We start from the raw sequence: 26,892 nt of genomic DNA, 5'->3' as shown, positions 1-26,892 counted from the left end.
CATCTTGAAAGCAGCTAGAGAAAAGAGAAATATAACATACAAAGGCAAGCAAATCAGATTAAGCTCAGATTTCTCAACAGAAACCATGCAGGCAGGAAGGCAATGGGGAGACATATATAAAACCCTGAAAGAAAAAAACTGCTACCCCACCAGGCAAAAAACCTTGACACACTAGCTAGGGACAAACGGATTATGGAATAGGTGATGGCAATAGATATGGCTAAATACCAGATATGAGTATGAGTACATGAACAGTCACAGAAATCAGGGCTGTAATTTTTATGAGTATTTCTTCCATGTATACGTGCTTCAAATATTTTTGTATACTTCATTTATGAAACATAAGATGTAAATGGGACTAGTGAGTTTGGGGTTGTACATGTGTACATGGTTCTGACTCACAATAGCATTATGTATAACAAAATGAGCCACTTCCGAGTCCTGCACTTGCCTCCTAATCCTCCTTATGTTTAAGCCTCTTGTTGCAGTCACTGTGTCACTTCCTCTTATTGAGGATCTTCTGTTCTTTTGCTGTCCCTCTACTTTACCAAGCATGATGTCCTTCTCAAGGAACTGGTCCCTCATAAAGCCATACCCAAATACATGAGAAAATGTCTCACCTTTCTTCTTTCTGTTTGTTTATAAGGAACAGTGGAGGTTGTACTTCTTCCAACATCAATTTATTCATTCTTTTGGCATTCCATGATTATCTAACATTCTTTCTTAACATCTATTTTCTTTTAGTCTTCATCTCTCTCATGCATACAAGTTGATTGAAAATAACATTGCTTGGGTTAGGAGCACCTTAGTCTTTACAGTGACATCTTTGCTTATTTACACTAAATAAATCTTTTGCAGCAGATTTGTCCATTCTTATATTTCATTTTTGGAATCGTGGTATGGTGCTGTGGGTTAATTCATTGGACTGAAATGTCTGTTTGAATTGCAAGATTGGTGGTTCAAGCTCACCATGTGTTCCTGGGAAACTCTATGCAGGGCCGAAACAACAAACATACTTCATCTGATTTCCTGATGGTCCATGGGTATTGAATGTATATTAAAGTAAAAAGAAGCTCTTGGAAATTTCAATATTTTCTTCATTTGTCAAGATGTTTCTTACTGGTCCACATGTGAGGACTTTTGTTTTCTTCACTTGAGGGTCAATCCATATTGAATACTATAATCTTTATCTTCATCAGTAAGTGTTTCAAGTTGTCCTTGCTTTCAGCAAGCTAGGTTGCATCACCTGCAATTACTTGCAGGTTATTAATGAGTCTTCCCCCAACTTGATTCTATGTTCTTCTTAATACTATCCAACTTCTCAGATTATTTGCTCATCAAATAGACTGACATATATCTTTCCTGATTTTAAACCACACAGAATCCCGTAGTACTGTTTGAATGACTGTTTCTTGGTTTTTATACAGGTTCCTTAAGAGCACAAGTGTTGTGGAATTCACATTCTTCATAATGTTAAACACAACGCATTCTTACCCCTATTTTTGAATGTCTTTGTAGTCTCTGGAATACAGGTAAATATCTTTCTGATATTCTCTGCTTTCAACCAAGATCCATCTGATATCAGCAATGATATCCTTCAAACAAAGTCAACGCAATAGATCATTTGAAATGTAGAGCATACACCAGCTTTTAAACCTTTCAAATACTATTCTTTTGGCTGCATTGACACCACAGGCAATTATTTCAGGTGAAACTAACATTCTAGGATGATCATCGAGCATAATGCAGAGTTTCATATTGACTGGGAATATTAAGCAAAATTAGCAATATCAAGCCAAGATAAAAAGACTCTCTGATTATGAAACATTAAAGGTTTCAGGCAAGTCCCCCCTCAGGTAAAAGTCTAAAATATTGAAGAAACAGTTATATCATTACATTAAGGAATACTTTTAATGATGGTCCCCTGAGATGATAGACTTAGGTAATATTTCAGGATGTACTGCATCCATTTCATAAACCTTTTAGTTAGAGAAATAGTTCTTCCACTAAACATACATCACCCAAGCATTCATACTTATTTAAAATCATATTTAAGTGTGTAGTAGAAGGAAAAGTATATAGTTGTAGTTAGTTAATTGTGACTAGTTACTTACTAGTCACTTGACCCAAAGTTATTCTCAACATCTCTGAACACGCTGTGTCTTTTGTAATGTTTTTTTTTTTTTTTTTTTTTTTACTGAGATTGAAGTGGACAGTGTGAGGGACTTCAAAATTTGTAAAAAAATTTCAATGAAGTAATAATGGAAAATTTCCACAAACTTAAAAATCTCCTTGTATTTACAGAAACAATACAAATTTATAAGCATAAATTTATAAACCAAAGAGTGTTATGTCTGGTGGTGGGGGTGTTAACACTTAAGTGCTAGACTGCTGACAGAAATATTGGTGGTTCGAACTCATTAAACTGCTCAGTTATATGTGGTCACAATGAGTCCAAATCAACTCAAAAGATGCCAACAACAACATGTTAGTTCCTATTTCGCTAATTTTCAAAACGTAACAAACAGGGATATGTTTCAAAAACCTCCTTATTGAAATTGCACAAATTGAAAGAGAATTACGGAACATTGTTTTTAATAGAAGTTGACAACTGATTAAAAACATGTGGGTGGTGGTAAGTGCTGTCCAGACAATTCTGACTCAAAAAGATTCTATATAAGCTTTCTGAGGAGCAGCTGGTAGGTTTGAATTGCTGACCTTGTAGTTAGCAGTCTAGTGCTTATCCTATGTTGTTGTTGTTATTAGGTGCCATCGGGTCCATGCCGACTCATGGTGACCTTATGCACAGCAGAACGAAACACTACCTGATCCTAGGTTAACCTCACTACTGTTGCCACGTTTGAGTCCATTGATGCTGCCACTTGGCCAATCCATCTCGTTGGGGGGTCTTCCTCTTTTTCTCTGACCCTCCACCTTGTCCAGTGACTGGTCCCTCCTGACAGCATGTCTGAAGTATGAGAGACAAAGTTTGGCCATCTTGGCCTCCAAGGAGCACGCTGGCTACAATTCTTCCAACACAGATCTGTTGGTTCTATGGGCAGCCCCTGGCACTTTCAGTATTAGTACCATACAAAAACAAAACCCTGCCATCAGTAGATTCTGATTCGTAGGGCCCTGTATAGGGTTGCTGAAGCTGTAAATATTTTATGAGAACAGAAATCATCTTTCTCCCGCATAGTGGCTGGTAGGTTTGAACTGCCAACGTTGTGATTTGCAGTCTATCCTACAGGTCTACCAGGGCTGCTAGAATATACAAAGTACATGCTAAATTTAATGATCAAATGAAGTGGCAAACTCCATGTTTAACATTTTAGTATCTCCCTATATAGCAGTCGAATATTATACTTTACCAGACATTTTATTTGAAGTCAGTGCATATTATCTCTCACAATTCTCTTAGGCTAATATGATACCACCTTATTTGACAATCATGACTGCAGGAGAAGTACTTAGAAAGAAGAAAGACCGTTCATTTAGTAAGTGTTAATGGAGTCCTAAGGAGCTCTGGTAGTGTAGTGGCTACGAATCGGGCTGTGAACCGCAAGGTCAGCAGTTCGAAACTACCAGCTGTTCTGTGGAAGAAAGATCAGGCTTTCTGCTCTTATAGAGTTACAGCCTCGGAAACCCTGTATGGGGTCCAGTCACGACGATCAGAACCAACTCTACTCTAAGGCACATAACAACAACAAGGGACACTAATGACACACCTGAAAGCTTGCTTTTATCTTGCTTAATTTCATCAGTGTGGAGGATACTGCCTAGGGAGGCCTTCTCTCAGAAACAATTGCATGCTAATAATATACTAGTCACTGTGCTTAAGGGTAATGGGTATTGGGTCACAAAACAGGGTAACCAAAATCCTCAGGAGGAAAACCTGAGGAATGAGATTCTTTGGTGAATAAGTGATTTGAAAAAAGCCACCTTATTCCTAGGAATTGCTAAGACCATACACATGCCTAGGGCTATGTGCATTCTCAAGTGAGACCTGAGAAGGCCTTAAACTTCTGCCTCTAGTTTATCTTCAGGCTCTTATCCAACAGAAAGTGAAGGTTAAACCAGAGTTGTAAACTGTCTGGCTGAGTTTGAATGCAAGCCATACACACACATAAAGACACATAACCCAAACCTTCAAACACTGGAAGATTTTATTTCAGTTTCAGGTTTTCATGAACATTTTTGTCCAATCAGTAACTGACCATCATACTAATGAACAAAGACTTATTGAGAGAAAGAGAGTAGCCAGTTTGAGACATAGTAAAATAATCAAACATTGCCTGAGACAAAACACACACACACACAGACACCCCTCTTTCCTGTTCTTCATTCTTAGATATATGCTTTTATAATGTTAACGGTCACCTAGTCTTAAAGCCTGGTCTCTCTTTGTGTGACTTCTGAAAAGAAGTAACCATCCAGACAAACAGGAGCCAGGAGAGTTATGTCTACTAGGACCTCTGGATAACCTTGTGTATTGGTGTGAATGCTAGAGTGACAAGATTGTAACCCACATGCATGCTAATTAGCATAGTTAAAATGAGTACAAACATTGTTTGTAAGAGATACTCACAGGACACTATTGAAACCTTGCCTCTTTGCTGCAGGTGTCTTGGGAGCATCTTCCTAACATAATAAAGGCTTTTCTCTTTCTTAGTTTATCTGAGGTGCTTGTTACTTGGACTAAATCACTCCAGGACATCAGACTCCAACTTTGGCGTAACAATATAACAAAGAATATAGACTTCATACAATTAATTCAGAGAAGTCACTAAACAAACAACAACTACAACAACAAGTAGCACTATAAAATTCAAAGTTTGCAATTTTCAACTACAAAAAATAATCATGATGCATGCAAAGAAACAAGGAAGTATGTTCCATTCATAGGGGACAAAAATAATTGACTTTCCTTAAGAAACTTTTGAAAAAATGAGACATGTACTTACTAACTAGACAACACATTTAAATGAGCTCTTCTAAATATACTTAAAGAGTTAAAGAAGACTGTGTGCAAAGATGAAAAGGGAAATATAATTATATCCCATCAAATTGATATCAATAAAAAGAAAATAATTACACAATGGTATCCAATAGATATTCTAGAGATTAAACGTAAAATAACTGAAATGAAAATTTTATTAGTGGAACTCAGCAGCAGATTAAAGCAGAGAGCAGAAGCAATCAATGAAATAGAATACATATCAATGAGATTATTTAGCTTTAGGAACAGAAGAAAAAAAGAATGAGGAAAGTTAAATTACACTAAGGAGCTAGTGGAGCACCATTAAGCTGCCAGTACATGCATAATGATACCACAGGGAAAAAGAGAACAAAAAGAATATTTAAAGAAATAATGTATTAAAACTCTCCAAATTGGAAGAGAAAATATTAATCTATTAATCTAGGAATTCCAGTAGGATAATCTAAAACCTACTATACTAGCACATTATAATCAAACCACTGAAAGTTAAACACAAAGAGGTCGATTAAAAACAGTACGAGAAGCAACTGATCAGGTACAAGTAATATTCATTAAGATTAGATTTCTCATCAGAAACCATAAAGATCACATGGCAGTGGGCTGAAATATTCAGTAATGAAAGAAAAAATAAATTTTCAGTCCAGAATTCTATATTTGGCAAAAATTATCCTTCAAAATAAGAAGAAACTAGGGCATCCCCAGAAAAACACACAGGAAAAATATGAAATTTATTGTTAATAGATCATCTCTGCAACAAATGCTAAAAGAGATCCTTTGGGAGGAAATAAAAGGACACTAGAAAATAACTTTAATTTGCATTAAAAAATACAGAACAACAATTAAGGTAACTTGGCCCCACTTTGCAACCAGCGTTCCTTATAAAGGTAAATACAAATGCAAATATAAAAGTTAGTACCTTGTTGTTTGTTTGTTTATTTTTAACTCTTCTTTTTCCTAGCTGATTAAAATGACAACTGGAAAACAACAACAACCCAATAATAATATTCCAGAACACTTAGTTGTGCTCAGATGATGAGGTCTTTGTTAGAACAAAATAAGGATATTCTAAATATATTTCAGTCAGAAAAAGATATGTAAGGTTTAGATCCTTTTGCCATATTTATTCAATCTGAATGCTGAGAAACTGGATTACATGAAGAACATGGGATTCGATTTGGAGGAAGACTCTTTAACAACCAGCGAAATGCCTATGACACAAAGTTGCTAGCTGGAAGCAAAAAGGGTTGAAATACTTAATGTTGAAGATCAAAGACTCAAGCCTTTGAGATTACACCTCAATGGAAAGAACACGGCAATCCCCACAATTGGACCAATATATAACATCATGATAAATGAAGAAAAGATTGAAGCTGTCCAAGACTTCATTTTGTTTGGGTCTACAATCAATGCTCATTAAAGCTGTAGTCAAGAATTCAAATGATTACTATTGCATTAGGCAAATCTGCTGCAAAGGACCTTTTTATTCAAAAGCAAGGCAGTCTCTTTGAAAAGTATGGTATATCTGAACTAAACTATGAGATTTTCAATTTCCTCATATGCATATGATTAATTCCATATAGATAAAGAAGACCAGAGTAGAAATAATGCATTTGAATTCTGGTGTTGGTGAACAATATTGAAAGTGCCATGAACTACAAGAAAGAAGAAAAAAGAAATTTACGTTGGAAGAAGTCAGAATGCTCCTCAGAAGTGTGGATGGCAAGACTTTTGCCTCCCTTTCTTTGAGCATATTGTCAGGAAGAACCATCCCTGGAAAAGGACATCATGCTTGATATTAAAGTGGTGGATGGGGGAAACACGGGAAAACCCTCAACAACCCACACTGTGGCAACAATAAAGGTCTCAAACATAATAATAATTGTGAGGACTCCATGTGACCCAATAATTCAGTGTTATTTAGTGGTGCACTTCTGATGAGCAAATCATAAAGACGAATCACATTTAAACTACTCATACAGAGATACTTTATTATTAATACTTCACGACTGTATGAAGTTTGCTAAAAATAAAAAATTTTGAAAAGCACGTACATAGAATGCAGCAAAATTTAAAATAGCATTGTTATTACCAAACTGAAATAAAGGCTTGCTGCCTGTCACTGTAGTCAATCATAGAGACGGGAGAGATCCAATCCAAGCTTTATTAACAGAAAGCCAGAAGTCTAGAGGATGGAGAGAATCGTTTCTCAAGCCCGTCCTGTCCATTATGAAGAGCCGGCGCATTATATAGGGAAAGTTACATTTGGATGTACATTTATTCTATCTTAACATCAAGAGTGAGTCCTGGTGTGGTGCTGTGGGTTAATATGCCAGACTGCAAAGTTGTTTAAACTGCAAGGTTATGGGTTCAAGCTCACCAGCTGCTCCTCAGAAACCCTATACAGGATCTCTATGGGTCAGAACTGACTGGACAGCACTTAACAACAGCAACTTCAAGATAAATTTTTTTGAAAAAAGAAACAATAAAGCAACAAACTTCTTCAAACATTCTACCTTTAGGGAAAAGGAAACAATCAGGCTCAAACATTCCACCTCTTAGGATCCAAGCTTCTTAGTTCCTGAGATAACGATCTGTGTGGGCTTAAGCACATCCTGTTCTCCTTCAAGGACCAGGAGGTCATCTCAGCTAATTTTAAAACTGACTTCCTCATTTATCAAGACCTAAGGTTCAAGCTCACCAGCTGCTCCTTGAAAACCCTATATGGGGTCCCTAGGGGTCGGAGTAGACTCAATGACACACAACAATAACTATAACAACAACAATCTCGCTATGGAGTCCTGGTGTAGCACTGCGGGTTAATGCACTGGACTGTAGAGTTGGTTTGAACCTCAAGATCATGGTTCAAGCTCACCAGCTGCTCCTCAGAAACCCTATACAAGGTCGCTATGGGTCAGTACTGACTTGATGGCACCTAACAACAACAACAACAATGACTAAACATTTTGTTTAGGTCAGTAGATCCATGTGACCATTGTCATCTTCACTGACACTAAGGCTAATGCAGATTTTTAGTTTGTTTAGAAAGGTTTTAATTTACAATCAATCAATTGATAAATATTGCATTCCTTAAAGCTTAATACAGTGAGGAAAAAAAAAAAAAAAAGCCTTATATAACATTATACCTATTGTGGGGAGCACAGATGACTAATATATTTTTATTAAATGGAATTTTTTCCCACATTTTGTTAATTATCAAATTCAGTTGTTATCCTTGATTTGATTTCACTTTTTGTGTCATGTAGGATTAACTTCTGTGCAGAGCGAATCAACCATTCTACGATTTTTATTTATTTATTTAGACATATCAGGTCTCTTTATAGCCGTCACCAAAAGTACAGATCAAAGAGAATAGAAGGTCTTTCTGTAATATTCTTTTATTAAGTTACTTACAATAATCTTTTAGAAAGATTGTTAGGATCTGTTAATGTATGTCAAAATCTTTTACCACATCAAACAAGCTAACAAAAAATAAAGTAAATGAGAGGATCAGAATGAAAGATGACAAGTACGATTATTTAATTTTTCCTCCAACTTTGGGATTCCTTTCCATATCTGTTGGAAATACACCCATTCCTCATTTATGGATTTGATTAGGCTTCAAAGACCAGGCCATTATGCAAACTTCGTGTTATTTGAAGAGGAGAACATGGGGACTGTGCTCCTGATACTGTTGTTCTCTACCCCAAGGCCCAGCTGTTGCATTTGCCCATTGTCTTATTTATGTAATATCACAACAGGGTGACTTTACCAAAAAGAAATGCATTTTCTCACAATTTGGGAGGCTAGAAGTCCGAATCCAGAACAAATTGTTCTTGTCTCATTTCAGCATCTTTAGGCCCAGCTTTCCTTGGAGATACCCATGTGTCTTGGCATTAATCTTTCCCTGGATCTAGGAGCTTCACAGTATAGGGACACCAGGTCCAATCAGCACATTCCACTCCCAGCTCCTCTTTCTTATTGGTCATAAGTTACCATTTCCTGGTCACACCTGTCTTCTTTTATTTCATGTTAAGATAAACAATGTTGCATGCCACACCTCTGGGCACCTCTCTCATAGTAGATCAGGGATATGATGGGATTCATGGTGGTGAATCTCAGGAGTCCTGGTGTGGCACTGTAGGAAAAGCACTGGGCTGCAAGGTTCAAACTCACCAGTCGCTGCTCAGAAACCCTAGACAGAGTCACTATAAGTAGGAATTGACTCAATAGCACTTAACAACAACAACAATCCACCCTTACACTTTTTATTGCCTTATCACAGATCATATCATAAGACACCATCACAGAACTTCCCAGCAAGCTGATACATATTTTGGGGGAACAACTCAATCCCTAACAGCAGTCAAGTGACTTGATTCTGGCAGCTGAACTACAGACACAGATGGTGTCTCTGAGCTAGGACAAGTGACAGGGGAATGGGTCAAGATTATCAGTGGAGGTTGTTGTCTATGCCATGCCCTCCACAACTGCCCCATTTACTGTACTAGCCCCCTGCTGCCAGTCCACCAGATGTGGAAAGACCCCAAGGAAATGAGCAACAAGCTGTTGGCCTTGTTGTTAAGTGTCAAGTCGGTTCCAATTCATAGTGATCCTGTATAGGGTTTCCAAGGAATGGCTGGCGAACAGCTGACATTTCAGTTAGCAGTCTAATGTTCGTTCATCCTACAATTACAAACCAAGGTGCTGGTCTTTGAAGACTTTAAATACACAGCTGAGAGGCTGGGGTATAACAACTGCTTGAAAGAGCTCAGCATCCCTGACTGTGGAGGAGGATGGCACTGCTTACTTTGCTGCAGCCTCTAGGTATATGTGCATTTAAAGCAATTGATTGAAACTAAGGTTTCAACTTGCCCAAAAGTTATTCAAGTGAATGAATAGCTCTTTAGTTTTTCCAGAAGAGGGGATTATGTCAGCATTAGGAATCCAGCTGTGAACAGCAAGGTCAGCAGTTCGAAACTACCAGGTGTTCTGCTGGAGAAAGATGAGGCTTTCTGCTCTTGTAAAAATTTACAGCCTCGGAAACGCTGTACAGGGTCACTATGAGTTGGAACCGACTCCACGGCACATAACAACAACAACCTGTAAAAGATAGTCATGGAGAATGGCGTCTACACTTCTCTAACTTCACAATGGCTTGTTGGTTGTTACATGCCGTGGAGTCAGTTTCGACTCATAGTGACCCTGCATAGGGTTTCTGAGGCTGTAAATCTTTACTGGAGCAGAAAGCCTCATCTTTCTTCTGCCGAACAGCTGGTAGTTTCCAACTGCTGACCGCAAGATTAGCAGCCTGATTCCTTCCTAACTATTACGCTACCAGAGAGCCTTCCAAATGGAGGAGGATGAAAACCAGTATAGTAAACATCAGCCTACGGCGGCTTCCTTTGAAACTGAGGTCAAACATGCCTCCAGCCTTCTACCATTTCTGCAAATCTGACACCATCTTCCCTCCCAATGCAGTCTTTACTCAGCTAGGTTTGATAATTCATCAATTGTTGTTGTTATTAAGTGTCCTCAATTCATTTCTCACTTAAAGTGACCTTGTATAGGGTTTCCATGGAGCAACTGGTGAGCTTGAACTGGTGAGCTTGAACCACCGACCTTGCGGTTCTAACAGTCCTTGCAGTCCAGCACATTAACCCACAGCACCACACCAGGGCATCAATGGCTACATGTAATTCAGACACCATCCTCATAGTATGGGGTTTATTAGGTACCTTATTGTTGCTGTTGTTAAGTGTCATTGAGTCAGTTCTGACTCGGTGACCCTGTATAGGGTTTCTGTATAGCAGTTGGTGATTTGAATTGCTGACCTGGAAGGTTCAAACTGACCTTGAGGTCGACTTGCTGCTAAGTGCTGTGGAGTTGGTTCTGACTCATAGTGACCATTTATAGGGTTTCTTGGAGGTACTGGTGAGTTTGAACCACCAACTTAACAGTTCAAATCAACCTTGTGGTCAAGCGCTTGTCCTATGATGCCTCATCATGACTCCAAATCCTGAGGTTACAATTTAGAGCCCGAAGTGCTCAGAGGACAGTTCTTCCACTCCGGACCACGTCTCTTCAGCCATGCCTGCAGACAGATTTCTCTCTAGCCCTCAGCCCCTTAGCCTGCCTTCTGGCCTTCTTGGAAAATGTTACAAAGCTCTTTGGGGCCTTTTAATAAATGCCCAAACGTTACTCCACACAAGGGAGACTCCTGTCCCTAATTTTTTGCTTGCTTGCTCTGTGTGGCTGAAAAGCCTATCAATCTGTCTGGTGCTCTGTCACTCCTCTGCTACTGGTCCATTGTTACAACTTTCTGTCCCTGGGTCAAATGGGTTCAATGTGCAGGGCTCTTGGGGTCCAAAGGATGTGATTCACTTCTGACTCTTCTTCCTTGATGGTACAGAAATTTCCTCTTCCTGCTTTTGAGATGGCTCATTTTCTACCCACATTAGAGTTCTAAGTGTTTACAATCACAATTAACTCTCTTAAGAATCATTCACAACTGAATCATACAATCCTTTCAGCATCTTCCCCCAGTTTCTCTTACTCATCCGGAAACAAAAAAGTTGTTTGATGGGAGTTACAAAGAGCCATGTCAAGTAATGCACTGCACTGCAAGGCCTCAATGTGAAGAGCTGATTTTTAATCTAGAAAGAATGAATTACCCATGTTCAAAGAATTTAGTAAGGCAACAAAATAAAAGTTGAAAATGCTTTCTGTTTGAACAAAATTTAAGCTAGTAAATGTTTCTTACAAAATATTTAAGTTTTATAAGGACAAATGCTTTCATACAAAGACAAATTTTGAAAGCTTTTTTTTTAACATAATTTATTTTCATTTAACCCTTAAAGTAACCATGGTATAGAAGTATGTTTATTTTATGAAACAAGAAATTAACATTCTGAGAGTCAAAGACCGCAGGATTAGTAATGAGTCAATGTTGTTGTTGTTAGGTATCATTGAGTCGGTACCAACTCATAGCGACCTTATGCACAGCAGAACGAAACACTGCCTGATCCTGGGCCAGCCTCACTACTGTTGCCACGCTTGAGTCCATCGATGCTGCCACTTGGCCAGTCCATCTTGTTGGGGGTCTTCCTCTTTTTCTCTGACCCTCCACCTTACCAGACATGATTATAGTATATATATTTTTGTTGTTAAGTACTATTCAGTTGATTCTGACTCATAGCGACACTGTATAGGCTTTTTAAATCTTTACAGGAGCAGAAAGTCTCATCTTTCTCCTGCCAAGCAGCTGATGGGATGGAACCTCAGACCAGCACTTATCATATGAAGCCATCATGCTTATTTATTTATTTATTTAATGTTGTTAAGTGCCATCAAGTGGGTTCCAACTTTTATAACAACCCTTTATACAGTTTCTGAGGAGCAGCTGGTAAGTTTGATCTGCCAAACTTGCATGTTCAAATTGACCTTATGGTTGAGTTCTTATCCTACAGAGCCACACCAGGTATTTGTGTACCGTTGAGTAGGTTCCAATTCATAGCGACCCTATAGGGTTTCCCAGGCTGTGAATCTTTATGGGAGCAGAAAGCCTTATCTTTCTCCCACAGAATCAGTAGATTCAAATTGTTGACCTTACTCATAATCCACTATACTACCAAGGCTCATTTTGCAGACATATTAAAGAAATATATATATACAATTAAATATATATTTATTTATTTATTTAAAATAAAATCTCCAGGCCCAGGAACTGAAAATAGCAGATTCTAAATTGTGCCATTCCAAAAAAATCAGTCTTACATAAAAACAGATTTGTCTGTAACTGGTAACCTCCAGTGTTTTTTTTTTTTTTTTTTTTTTTTTTTTTTGCATTACAGTGTAGAATTCTTTTATTTATTTATTTTTTTATGTTTGATTGTGAATTATGTGATAGTTTACATGGGAGAATATTAGCTTTGAATTCATCCTATTGTATATCATTTCATTGCCATGGTTACAATCCCCTCCATGCATCACCAACCAACCAAAGGGTATACCCTGCAAGCCTGCCCCGACCTCCTCCAGTCATCAACACACAGCTCCTATACCTCTCTGGATCTCTCCACGTCATCGTCTCTGCCTCCATCATCGCCGTCACTGTTTCTCTGAGTAGGGTCCCACACTCCACCCTTCTCCCTTGGTGGTCCGAGAGACCTCCGCTCCTGGACTACAAAGTCCATCACTCCCCTCCTTTTTCTACACAACATCTACCTTTACATTTCCAACCCTCATAATCAGTCCTGATAGCAATTATTCACTATTGTATCACAAGAGACCTATCCCCATCTCCTTTCAACAGCCCTGCCCAGACAGATTGGATACTACTCAGTGGAGAGTCTACCTTTCTCTGTACCCTCTGGATCTAGGTTCCCTCTTGAAAGCTTGTAAGCTGGTCACTTGTAGCCTTTGTAGCCCCTCCATTTTGGGTAATCAATGTCCAAGTTGCCCATCCCTGTCTACTTTGTATGTGGAAGGGTGGGAATGATCCTTGCTATAAAGATTTGTTCCCTCTTTTGAGCTACTGAATCCATAGGTGTAGGTCAAGTTCATCAAATTGTATCAGATTACTCTTGTTTTGCTCGTCTTTCTTCTTCTAGTTGAGCTCTGATCATCCAGTCATTGAAACCAGGTCGAGTGGGTATTATCTGCAAGTGTGGGTGTTCTTATGCATATACCCTCTCTTCTTATTGGGTAGACACTTCACTTTCCACTCTAGTCCTCTGTGGCTACGTCACTGACTCTGGGCCCATGAGTTCCCAGGTCTTGCCATACTGCTGGCCAACCAGGTCTCCACTTGGTTCACAGGAGTCTATAGAATGTTGTAGGGCTTAGTTCACAGCTTCATTGCTGTTCCAGGGTTTGCTTAAGATAAAGTTTGAATCTACTGAAGATATTCTTGTTATATAAAATGTATATCTAGAGTTGAACAAATGTTCTTTGTCACTTTCATTAAATCAAAACACCCTTGTCCTTGTAAATGGAATATGCAGACCAGACTATTAATTTTATAAAACATGTATAACCACAAGTTCAGTGGTTCAAACCCACTAGTGGCTCTGCTAGAAAAAGATGAGGCTATCTCCTTCTGTAAAGATTTACAGTTTCAGAAACCCCATATAGTTAGGGTCACTATAACTCAGAATCGACTTGATGGCAATGGAGTTATATGAACTCTGTATTTCTGAAGGGCATATTTAAGGAGTCTGGACTACAAGGTTGATTTGAACCATAAGCTTGGTGGTTCAAACTCATCAGTTGCTCCTTGGAAACTCTATACATAGTCACTATGAGTCAGAACCAATGCAAAAGCACTTAAGAATATTTTAGGGAGTGCTGAAACTCTTCTGTTTCCTGCTTATGCATAACGAATTAAACACTGTCTCTTCCCTCACTGTGGCTGAGTTGACTGTGTTGAACCTGGAGCTAACCCACATTCAGGTAAAAATAGAACGATGGTCATCTAACTCATAATCCACATGTCCATCTGAGTGGGTGAAGACATGCACTTTAGAAAGTCTTATGTCTGAGCTTCTTCCTTTTTATTAAAAAACTCAAGAAGCAATATGACATTTTTCAATGTTTCAAAATAATATTGGTGCTAGAAAAATCAAACTGAATATCACTACTGATCTGGGAGTCAATCAGGAAATCACTACCGTAGCAAAAATGTACATTGATATTTTGGAAAGTAACAAATTATTCACATCAAGGATCTCTTTTCTCTGTAAATAGATTCACAAGAGGAAAATCAAATCAGAGATGCCCTAAATAAACACTAGTAGTCTGGCAATTTCATAAAATCTTAAAATTGACTATGCACTCTTTTCTTGTGAATTTCTGCCACCAGAGTTCAAATCTCGTACTACAAACAAAAGACATTTTATGAGACTGAGGTTATCAAAATAACCTTTTTCTGCCTTATGCTGCCTCACTCTCTACATGTTGTAATTTGTAAATAAAGACATCTAAATGCCTGGACAGATCCATCTTAAATTAAGTGTTTACACTGAGTATTAACATTTATGGAATAAATATGTCTGGATTTAAGGTTATCTGTATTTTTTAATTGCTGGGTCTCTGGGAAAGCTAAGTTAAAACTTAGTTTTAAAAATGACAATTCTTACTGAGGTTATTTTTTCAGTAAATCAACCACTGAATGAACTCCCAAACAAAGCTTCTTTTGCTTCCTATGCAAAACCTGATATAAACTTAACCAAAGTAACAATGATCTACATTGAAATTGGAAGGGAAAAAATGTTCAACTGATTTTCTAAGAAGCATTTTCTTATAATCAAGGAAATCAGGCTTCATTTTTGTATAGTCATATGGCTGCATCATAAAATTTCCAGATTTAATGAAGCTACTTTTGAATTTTTTGAACTTTTAAAGTACCTTAGAGAGGGCTTTAGAATAGAGGGGAAATTGACAAATGTAATGTTGGAACAGCTATAAAAGAAGAACAGCTATGAAAGAACAGTTTTTTATAGATTGCAGTCAAACATTCATTATTACCATGTAGCTATCTGATTGGCAAATATTTGAGAGATATTTAGAATTTTTTACCCTGGATCATTTTGTAAAAATTCAACAGAAACCATCATTTTGATAATGATATATAAGTAGATAGACTGATCCACTTACACATGCATGCATCAGTATCAGTTTATGGATGAATTAAAAATAACAAACATCTAATTGCTGTTGTCAAGTCCCTTCAAGTTGGTCCAACTCATAGTAACCTTGTATGAGGTTTCTAAGGCATAGCTGGTGATTCTGAACCACCGACCTTGAAGTTCAAACTGACCTTGCAGTCCAGCACATTAATCCATGATGTTATGTTAAACTATGCTTTAGTTCATGTGCTTCTTAATTTTGTCCAATTTTAATTGTTCATTTTTCACATCTAAGACATAGGAAGGCTATTGTTAAAGAAAACAACTTGTAATGTCATACTCTCAGCATAGAAATTCTCTATTACTAAATATCTATGTCAGTTTGGATAAGTTGGCTATAGTCTTTAGACCTTAGCTTCCTTTGTTATTATAAAGTGTTAATGATTGCATCTATTACATTTTATGCACAGAATGCATTTCTCTATAGCCAAACAATGATAGTCAGTTAAATTTCAACACTTACTTTGCAGTAAAAGAATAAATCATCATGTGCATATGAAATTCAGAAATAGTAAAACATCTACAGGTTATGTGTCATACAATGCTAGGCAATCTGAAGTGTTTATTGAGGAGTGTAACATATTAAAATGAAGAAACTGCACAGTATTTGATATGTTCTCTGCCTCTAAATAACTTGAATAAAATTTAAAAACTGGATCCTTGGCTTTACCCAATTTTAATGCATAATGTAATCATAAATATGGGAACTTCCAGGGAATGTTCCTAACCCTAACTCAAATAATTCTATTTCATTTTTATTTATTGCACAGAATCTGTGATGGACTGAGAGTTTTAAAATAGAAAAATAAGAAGCGATGCCTGAATTCAAGAAACTCAGTCTAATTGAGAAAAGAGACATTTGAATTTAAAACAATAACATAGTTTAGTATAAAATAACAGGGGTCTGTGGAGTGTTGTCACAGGAGGTGATACAACAGTAATTGGTATTTAGTGTAAGTAGACTTTAGAAATTAGATGGGTACTAGACTAGGGTTCCAGAACTTTCTTATCAAAAGGAACAATATGTATAAGCAAAATGGCTTATACATTTTTGGAGAACTGAAAAAATATGGTATATTTGATGAAGTAATCATACATGAAGGAACTCTGGTTGAGTAGTGGTTATACATCAGGCTGCCAACCTCAAGGTCAGCAGTTCGAAACTACCAGCAGTTCCGTGGGAGAAAGATGAGGTGTTCTGCTCCTGTAAAGATTTGCAGCCTCGGAAACCCTGTGCAGGGTCACTATGAGTCGGTACCAACTCCACGGTACTTAACAACAACAACAATCACTCATGAGGGTGGTAACTCAGAGAGAGGATACAATGAGGGACTTCCTGTCCCTGTTAATGAAGAAGTGTTTTAAGCATGAGATTATATTTGCTGCCATTACATTCATGAATCTTACATTTCATATTACATTTAATACCACGGGTTGTTTAATATATGGGTTGTTTTCAATTTGGGACAATTATGAATAAAGTGCTATAAACACGAATGTATAGGATTTTTGTGAACTTAAGTTTTGATTTTTCTTGGGTAAATCTCTGAGAGTGACATTTGATGTCCTGGTTTGTCGCTGTACGATAAGCATTCGACCACAAGGTCAGTTTGAACCACAGGGTTGGCGGTTCAAGCTCATCAGCTGCTCCTCAGAAACCCTATACAGGGTCACACGAGTTGTAATGAACTGGATGACCCTTAACAACAACAGTGTCAAGTGTATGTTTAATTTCATTAAAAAAAAAAAAAAAAAAAACTTTGAAAAAGTTATCAAACAGGCTGAACAATTTTCAATGCCATCTTTAGCGTATGAGAGTTTCAGTTGCTCTGCATTGCTGTAACATTTGATTTTATCATATTTTTTGTTTTTTATTTTAAAAGGTATATAGTATGGTTGTATAAGATAAGCACTGAACGACTAGCCATGAGGTTGACAATAAAAACCTACCAGCCAACCCTTGGGAACCTTGTGCAGGATCACTGTGAGTTAGAAGTGACTTCACAATACAACAACAACAGCAATGGTGATTATCATTTCAATGTAACTAATGCTTATTGGTGTGAAGTGTCTTTTCATGTACTTATTTGCCATCTGTATATGTTATGACATATTTATTTAATACTTTGCCCACTTATAAATTAGATTGTATTTTTTATTATTGAATTTTGATAAACTTTTTTTTTAACTTTTTACTGTGAATTGATGAATGTTTACAGAGCAGATCATCAATTTTACATTCAACATTTAATACACATTTTGTTCCATATGATTAAATACAATCCCTACAATGTAACTTCATTTATTCCACTTGTCCCTGTGTTTCCTGTTTTCATTCCTCCTACTTTGCTAACCCAAGGAGTTCTGGTAGTGTAGTGGTTATATGAATCAGGCTGCGAACCGCAAGGTCAGCAGTTCGAAACTACCAGCTGCTCCGCGGGAGAAAGAGGAGGCTTTCTGCTCCTGTAAACATTTACAGCCTCGGAAACCCTGTTCAGGGTCGCTATGGGTTGGAACTGACTCGATGGCACTTAAAACAACTCTGCTAACCCTTCTGAATTTTGTGCTTGGGTAAATGCTGCTCTTTTGATCTCAAATAGTTGATTATTCTAAGGTGTGTGTGTATCATTAGTGTTATTTTTTCCCTTTAGATACCTATGTTTTGGCTGAAAATTGAGCCATGGGGAGAGTTCAGTTTCAGACCTGAAAAGTGATGAATGGCATAATCTCAGGGGTTCCAGTAGTCTGTTTCTGCCCAGTAACTTTGATCTTTTTCGATGACTTTGAGTTTTATTCCATTTTCTGCCATTCTATCCAGGACCTTCTAATGTGATCCATTTCAAAGCAATTGGTAGTGGTAGCCAAGCACCATCTAGTTATTCTGGTCTTAGGTAATGGAGAATGATGTTTGCAAGATCCAATAATCCATTGGACTAATTGTTTTTCATGTGCCTTCCATTTTCATCACTCCTTTTTTCCCCTAGACAGGAAGAAATCAATAATTGCTCCTTAGATTAAAGCTCATTAGTTTTTAAAACCCCAGTCACTGCCCTTGTGGACTATGTAATGACCTTGGAGTCCCCTGAGACTTTGGTGCTAACTCTCAGACACAGAGTTTTGGGAGGTTGTTGTTAGAAGGCTCTATAACACAACCTTAAATTATTAAATATTTTCAGAAACATTCAGATTGTCTATTTCTTTGGGACTAAGTTTTGGTGTCTACATAGGATAAGCACTGTGAACCACACATTTGATGGTTTGAGTCCACCAGCTACTACATAGGAGAAAGATGGGGCTTTCTGTTCCTGAAAAGATTTATAGCTTCGGAAGCCCTATACAGGGTTGCTATGAATCAGAGCCAACTCGATGACACTTAACAAGTTTTGGTAGTTTGTGTGTTTCAAGGACTTGGTTAATTTCATCTAGGTTGCAGAGTTTGTATATTTAGTGTTGTTCATACAAAACAATGCCAAAGTCAAAACTCTGGAGGTGCTTCTGACTCATAGAGAACCTATAGGACAGAGTAGAACTACCCCATAAGGTTTCCAAGGAAGTAGATCTCTGTGGATGTGAACTGCCATATCTTTTCCTCATAGAGCAGTTTGTGGGTTGTACGGTTAACAGTCAAGCACAAGCATGTCACCTTGAGTTGTTCATAGTATTTTTTATGAACATGTTAATATCTATAAGGTATATTATAATATCCCCTTTTTCATTTCTGGTATTGGTAACATGTGTTCTCTCTTCTCTGTGTGTGTGTTTGTCAGGGAGTGTCCTATAAAATTCAATTAGATCTAATTGCTTAAAAATATTATGCTAGTCTGCTGTATCCATACTCATTCTCTGTCTACTTGTCCTATCTTTTAACAAAAAGAGTTCTGAAATCTTCAACTATAACTGTACATTTAAAAAGTGGTTTCTTTTTCTTTGTTTTGCTTTTCTATGAAATGTTTTCACACTAAAAGAAACATTTTTTGATAGCTACTAGGGGAGAAAGGAGCTCTGGTAGCGTAGTGGTTACGAATCGGGCTGCGAACCTTAAGGTCAGCGGTTCGAAACTACCAGTCGCTCCACGGGAGAAAGATGAGGCTTTCTACTCCCGTAAAGATTTACACCCTCGGAAACCCTGTACAGGGTCGCTATGGGTCGGAACCGACTCGACGGCACTTAACAACAACAACAACAGGGGAGAAAGGGTAAACTACCCTAGAGGGTAGACACACATTAACTTGGGTGAAAGGGAAGACAATGCACCATAAAAGGGAAGTTAGCAACAACAACTACAAAATAATAAAGTTACAAAACAGAAAAAAAAAACTAGTTTCTTGTGAACAGCATATATACGATCATTTCTATTATATCTAGTTTGACAAATATGTCTTTTATTTGGTAGATTAGAGCATTTATGTGGTTATTGATACCGAAATGAAATCTATGATTATCTGTTTTAATTTTTCCATTTCTTCAATTCCTTTTTTCTGCCTTCTTTTGCAATGTTGTTGTTGTTAAGTACAATCAAGTTAGTTCTGACAGATAGTGACCTTGCATAGGGTTTCCAAGGACCAGCTGGTGTGTTTGAGCCACTGATCTTACAGTTAGCAATAATTAAGAATTTTTATGATTTAATTGTATTTCTACTAATAGATTATTGGAGAACTGGGGTGGCACTGTAGGTTAAGCACTGGACCTAAAGTTCAGTTTGAACCACAATTCAGTGGTTCAAACACCAGCTGCTCCTCAGAAACCCTATGCAAGGTCACAATGAGTCAGAATCAACACTATGGCATGTAACAAAAACAACAATAGATTATCATTTATGTATTGTTTTTATTTTCCTATTGTGGTGCTGTGGGCTACTGTGCTATACTGCAAAATAGGTTTGAACCACAAAGTCAGTGGTTCAAGCTCACCACCTGCTCTGCAAAAACCCTATACAGGGTTGCTATGGGTCAGAACTGACTTGATGGCACTTAATAACAACAGCACCTATATATTGTTTTGTTTGTTTTTTATTCATAAAGCACAATTTACCTCTATTTCCTTTAACTCTTGCACTCCTCCTTGTATCTTCCCCTACCTTCATTATTCTCTGCCAACCTCCCCTCTTGTATACTGCTTTTCCCATCACCCATGTTAACATGTGTCTACCTTCTATCTAGTGAATTTTTCATCCTTCATTCTCATCCCTGGTAACTATCAAAGGATGCTTCTTTTTAGCATGAAAACATTTTCTTGACTTTTTCAATAGTGATCTCATATAGTATTTGGCCTTTCACGACTGACTAATGTTCTCCAGGATTATCTATGTTATGAGATATTCAGCAGATTCATTATTAGTCAACATTGTATAGTACTCCATTGTGTATAAGTACCAAAGTTTGTTTATCCATTCGCCTGTTGATGGATATTTAGGCTACCTCCATCATTTTGCTATTGTGAACAGTGCTGCAATGGACATGGGTGTACATAAGTATCTACTGTGCCATGGTTCTTATGATATTTCTGTTTCCAACTTTTTGATAAGCATGTTATAATTTTTCACCATGGCTGCACAATTTTACAGTTCTCCCAGCTGTAAAGGAGGGTCCTAGTCTCTCCACACTCTCACCAGAATATCTTGTTTTTTGTTTTATTGAAAGTTGCTATTATTTCTAGGGTAAGATGATATCTCATTGTTGTTTTGAGGAGCAATGGCTAATGACAGTGAGCATTTCTTCATGTTTGTTGGCCATGTAAATGCCTTCTTTGGTGAAATGTCTGTTATGTCCTCTGCCCATTTTTTAATTGATTTATATTTTTCCTGTTGAATTGTTGAAGTTTTCTACACATTTTAGAGCATAGTCCCTTGTCTGATAATGTCATTTCCTAAAATTTTTCCCTAGTCTGTGGTGCCTGTTTTTACTCTTTTGCTGAATTATTTTGATGATGTATTTCTAATTTTAGGAGTCCCAGTCAATTAGTTTGTCATATGCTGTTATGTATTTTCAGTTACGTTTGATAGTGTATTTATGCCATTTACTGGAGTTCCTAAAATTATCCCTGTATTTTACTTTATCTTCAATGTGCTAGGTTTTACATTTAGGTCTTTTATCCACGTTGAGTTCATTTTTGTATATAGTGTGAAAAATAGATCTTGTTACATTCTTCTGCAATAAATTTCCAGTTTTGCCAGCACTACTTATTGAAAAGACTATCTCTTTGCTATTTAATGTGTATTGGTCCTCTGTCAAAGATCCACTGACCATTACTATTGTTGTTAAGTGCTATCGAGTCTTCTGACTCATAGCGATCCTGTATAGGGTTTTCAAGGAACCACTGACCTTGCCACTCATATTGGCCTTGCAGTCCAATGCTTATTTTACAGTGCCACACCAGGACTCAGCTGACCATGGTTGGTTGGTTATATGCCGTGGAGTCGGTTCCAACTCACAGCGACCCTGTACAGGGTTTCTGAGGCTGTAAATCTTTAAGGGGGCAGAAAGTCTCGTCTTTCTCCCAAGGAACAGCTGGTAGTTTCGAACTGCTGACCTTGCGGTTCGCAGCTCGATTCGTAACCACTATGCAACCAGAGCTCCTTCAGCTGACCATAAGTGGATAAATTTTGTGATGGGTTTTCTGCTCTGTTCCACTAATTTAATGTCTTTCCTTGTACCATTACCAGGCTGTTTTGACGACTATGGCTGTGTAGTACGTTTTGAGATTGAGAAGCAAGAAATCTCCTGCTCTGGTCTTCTTTTTTAGTAATGTTTTGCTTATCCAGGTTCTTTTTCCTTCCATTTAGAGATTAGCTTTTCCATCTCTTTAAAGTATGATGTTGGAATCTGGATTGGGATTTCTTCATTACATCTATAAATAAATCACTTTGGGTAATGTGGACATTTTCACAGTGTTAAGTATTCTTATCCATGAGCAATGTAGTCTTTCAATTTTGTAGCTCTTTTTTTGGTTTCTTAAAGTAGTGTTTTGTAGTTTTCTTTGCAAAGGTCTTTTGTTTCTCTTGTTAGATTTATTATTTCATATTTTAGGTGGTCATTGTAAATGGTGTTGTTTACCTGATTTTCTTTTTAGATCTGTCGTTGCTAGTGTAAAGGAATCCAGCTCATCTTTGTATGGCAATCTTAAACCCTGCCACATTGCTGAATCTTTCAATGACTCCAAATAATTTCTTGCTGAGTCTGGTATTTTCTATGTATAGGATCATATCACTTGCAAATAGAGTTTTACTTCTTCTTTACCAGTCTGGATGCCATTAATTTCCCTTTCTTGCCTTATTGCTGTAACTAACACTTAGAGCATAATATTGAGTAGGAGTAGAGGTATAGGGCGGAGTCCTGGTGTGGTGCTGTGAGCTAATGTGCCAGACTGCAAAGTCGTTTGAACTGCAAGGTCGGTGGTTCAAGCTTACCAGCTGCCCCTTTAAAACCCTATACAGTGTTGCTATGGGTCCAAATCGACTCAGTGGCGCTTAACAACAACAGGGATATAAGGCATCCTTGTCTTATTCCTCTTCACAAGGGAAATGCTTTAACTTTATCTCCATTGAGAATAGTGTTGGCTTTTGGCTTTATAAATATGCCCTTAACTATGTTGTGGAGTTTCCCTTGTATTTCTATTTTGTTGGATATTTTTATCAGCAACAAGTGTGGGATTTTGTCAAAAGCTTTTTTTGTATCAATTGTTGTGATTATGTGGTTCTTTTCCTCAGCTTTATGTATGTGGTTGATTATGTTGATTATTTTTATAATACTGAAACATGTTTGCATAACTGATATGAATCTCACTTGGTCATGTATTATTATTATTATTGATATGTTGTTGGATTCCAGATGCTAGAATTTTTTTGAGAATGTTTGCAGGTATGTTCATGATGGATATTGGTCTATGATTTTCTTTTTTAGTAATATCTTTGCCTGTTTTTTGATAAGGGTTATTCTCACTTCATAAAATGAATTCAGGAGTTTTTCATCCATTTCTGTATTCTGAAAGAGTTTGAATAGAATTGTTGTTAGTTCTTCTCTGAATGGTAGAATTCACAAGTAAAACCATGTGGGCCCAGACTTTTTTTGTTGGAAGTGTCTAAATAATCAGTTTCAATCACTGTCTTCTTTTATAAGGATCTTTTCAATTTTTCTGTTTCAGTCTGTGTTAGTTTAAGTATGGAGTGTGTTTATAGAAATTTGCCTATTTCCTCTACATTTACAAACCTTTCAGAATACAAATATTCATACTACTGTTATTATCCCTTTATTTCCATTGGTCCTGTTGTGACATCACTCATATACTTTTTTACTCATCTGCTAATCTCAAGGTCAGCAGTTCGAAACTACCAGTGGTTCCATGGGAGCAAAATGAGACGGTCTGTTCCCGTAAAGATTTACAGCCTCAGAAACCCTGTTTAAGGTCAATATGAGTTGAAATCAACTCCACGGTGCTTAACAACAACAATTTGCATCTTCTTTCATTTCTATTATTTTTGACAACGATTTATCTACTTTATTAATCCTATCAAGGAACTAACTTCTTGTCTTGTTGATTCTTTTTACTGTTTTTTTCTGGTTTTTCTGTCATTGAATTCCACTCTAATCTTTATTATTTCTTTTCTTCTGTTGCAGTAGATTTTACTTTGCTGCTCTTTTTCTAATTGTTGGAGTTATTGGGTCAATATATTGACTCTAGTTGTTTCTGCTTTTCGTATGTGTCCATTTATTGCTACAGATTGTCCTCTGAGCATTGCTTCTGTTGTGTCCCAAATGTTTTAGTATGTTGTGCTTTCATTGCCCTTTGATTCAAGGAACATTTTTATTTCATTTTTTAATTTCTTATATTACCCAGTAGCTTTTAAGCAGGGTGTGGTTATTCAATTTCCATGTGTTTTACATTTCCCCCCTTGATTTTCCTATTGTAGACTTCTAATTTTATAGTGTCATGATCTGGAAAAATGCTTGATAGTATTATGATGTTTTAAATTATTGAGGTTGACTTTGTGGTCTAACATAAGGAGAATGTTCCATGTACACTGGAAAAGAAAATATTTGTGCTCTTGTTGGGCTGAGTACTCTGTATGTCTATGAAGTCACATTGGTTATGTTTTTTAGTTCTTCTGTTTTTTTTGTTTTTTGTTTTTGTTTTTTTTTTTTTTAAGAGTCTTTGTGGTTGTTAAATCCATCATCATCAAAAAATATTAATCTTCTAGTATTACTGTAGTGTTGTCTATTTATTCATTTCTATTAGAAATGATTCATGTATTTTGAGATGCTTTCATTGGGAGCATAGATATTTATTATGCTTACATCCTTATTCAATTATCTTTTAATCATAATACAATACCTTCCCCTTTGTCTCTCATACTGGTTTTCACCTTAAAGTCTATGCTAACAGAAGTTAATATTGTAATTCTTAATCCTTCCTGATTGTCATTAGCTTGATAAACATTTTTTCCATACTTTAAATTTTAGTCTATTTTTTGTCTTTGTGTGTAAGATGTGTCTCTTGTAGGAAGCATATTGAAGGATCCTATTTTCTTATCTATTTTGCTATTCTCTGTCACTCAACTGCTACATTTAATCCACTTATTTTCAGTATAGTTATTGATAAGTATGAATTGGTTGCTGTCATTTTTCTGTGTGATTTCTTGCAATGTTGCTTGTTTCTTTGTTCCACATAATTTTCTGTACAAATTCATTTTGTTTGTAGGTGTTCTTGGCATTTTATTTATAGTTGTTGTTTTAATGCTCACTAAATATTTATGGGGTTTTTTGTTTTGTTTTTGATGTGAAGGTTTCTTTGCAGTTACTCTGTAAATTTTTAATTTTCTTCCCAGTTTAAAACAGTCTGTTTATCTTGAAATCTACTTGACTGCCTCACTATTTGAAAGTTCTGTAACTACACTACTCCCTCTTTTGCTTTGTAGTTTTGTATTCTTCATTAAAAACTGACATGTCTTGTAAGTTTGTCATAATGTTGTACTTTGTACTTTGGATACTTCTATATCTGGATTGGGTTCTGAGTGGTGCTGTCATGCATGTTAATGTCAAGTTGTCTGATGTACTCAGACCAAAGAACACGCTTTAGATATTTTTTTTGTAAATTTGATTTTATTATTACAAATTCCTTTAATTTCTGTTTATCTGTAAGTATCATAATTTCACCATCTTGTTTGAGGGGCAGTTTTACTGGGTACACTTTTTTGTTGGTAATTTTTTTTCTTTCAGGCCTTGTATATGTCTTACCACTGTCTTCTTTCCTGCATGATTTCTATTTGGAAATCAGAGCTAAGTCTTATTGGTTCTACGTTTGTGGTACCTTAGCTTTATTCCCAACCTCCTCTCAGGGTCATTTCCTTGACTTTGGATCTGGAAATTTGATTATGATAGATCTTGATGATTTTCTTTGGGGCTATATCCTTCTTGAGGTTCATTCCGTTTCTTGAACACTTATCTTCTTGTCTTTCATGATTTTAAGGAAATTTTCTTGCAAAAACTCTTTGACAATTTTCTTTATGCTTTTTCTTTGGTCTCTTTCTGTTCTGGAATTCTGGTCACTCATAAGTTATTCCTCTTCAAGGTGTCCCACAAAAATCTTAGGCTTTCTTCAGATTTTCCCCTTCTTTTTCCTAACTTTTCTTCTAGCACACTAGTGTTAAGAGATCTATCTTCAAGCTCACTAATTCGAGTTTCCATTTATTCAAATCAACTCCTTTTCCCTTTCAAAGTATTATCCATTTCTGAAATCTTAGTATTAATCTTACAGCTTTCGATTTTCAGGTGTTTTAAATTTTCAAATTTTTGCCTTTATTTTGTTCATTTGTTCTTGTGTTTTTCCATATTATTCTAAAGTTTTTTCTATGCTTTCCTCAATCTTTTTCCCAGTCTGCTAAAGCTACCTAAATACCATTCTTTTAAAATTTTCTCAGGTAGTTCCAATAGCTCTTCTTATTCAGAAATGTTTTCTGATTTTGCATTTTGGTCACTTGTTTGATCCACTTTGGGGTTTTTTCTTTGTATGAACTGAAATTGCCTATTGTTTTTGAGACATTGTAAGTTTGTTGTATTTGTATTTAATTGATGATTGTGTATTTTGAAAGCTTTTCTCCATTCATATCATTAAGGTCAACTGTACTTTAAGAAGGCAGTTCTTTCCCAGTCATATTTTGAATTTCTTCCAACCTGAGGGATTCATCTTGATGCACGACATCTGACAATGTTCTTT

Source organism: Chrysochloris asiatica, unplaced genomic scaffold, assembly GCF_000296735.1.
Source record: "Chrysochloris asiatica unplaced genomic scaffold, ChrAsi1.0 scaffold00114, whole genome shotgun sequence".
NCBI lineage: Eukaryota > Metazoa > Chordata > Mammalia > Afrosoricida > Chrysochloridae > Chrysochloris > Chrysochloris asiatica.
The sequence above is the reverse complement of the archived record's forward strand: the minus strand, read 5'-3'. Positions refer to the sequence as shown.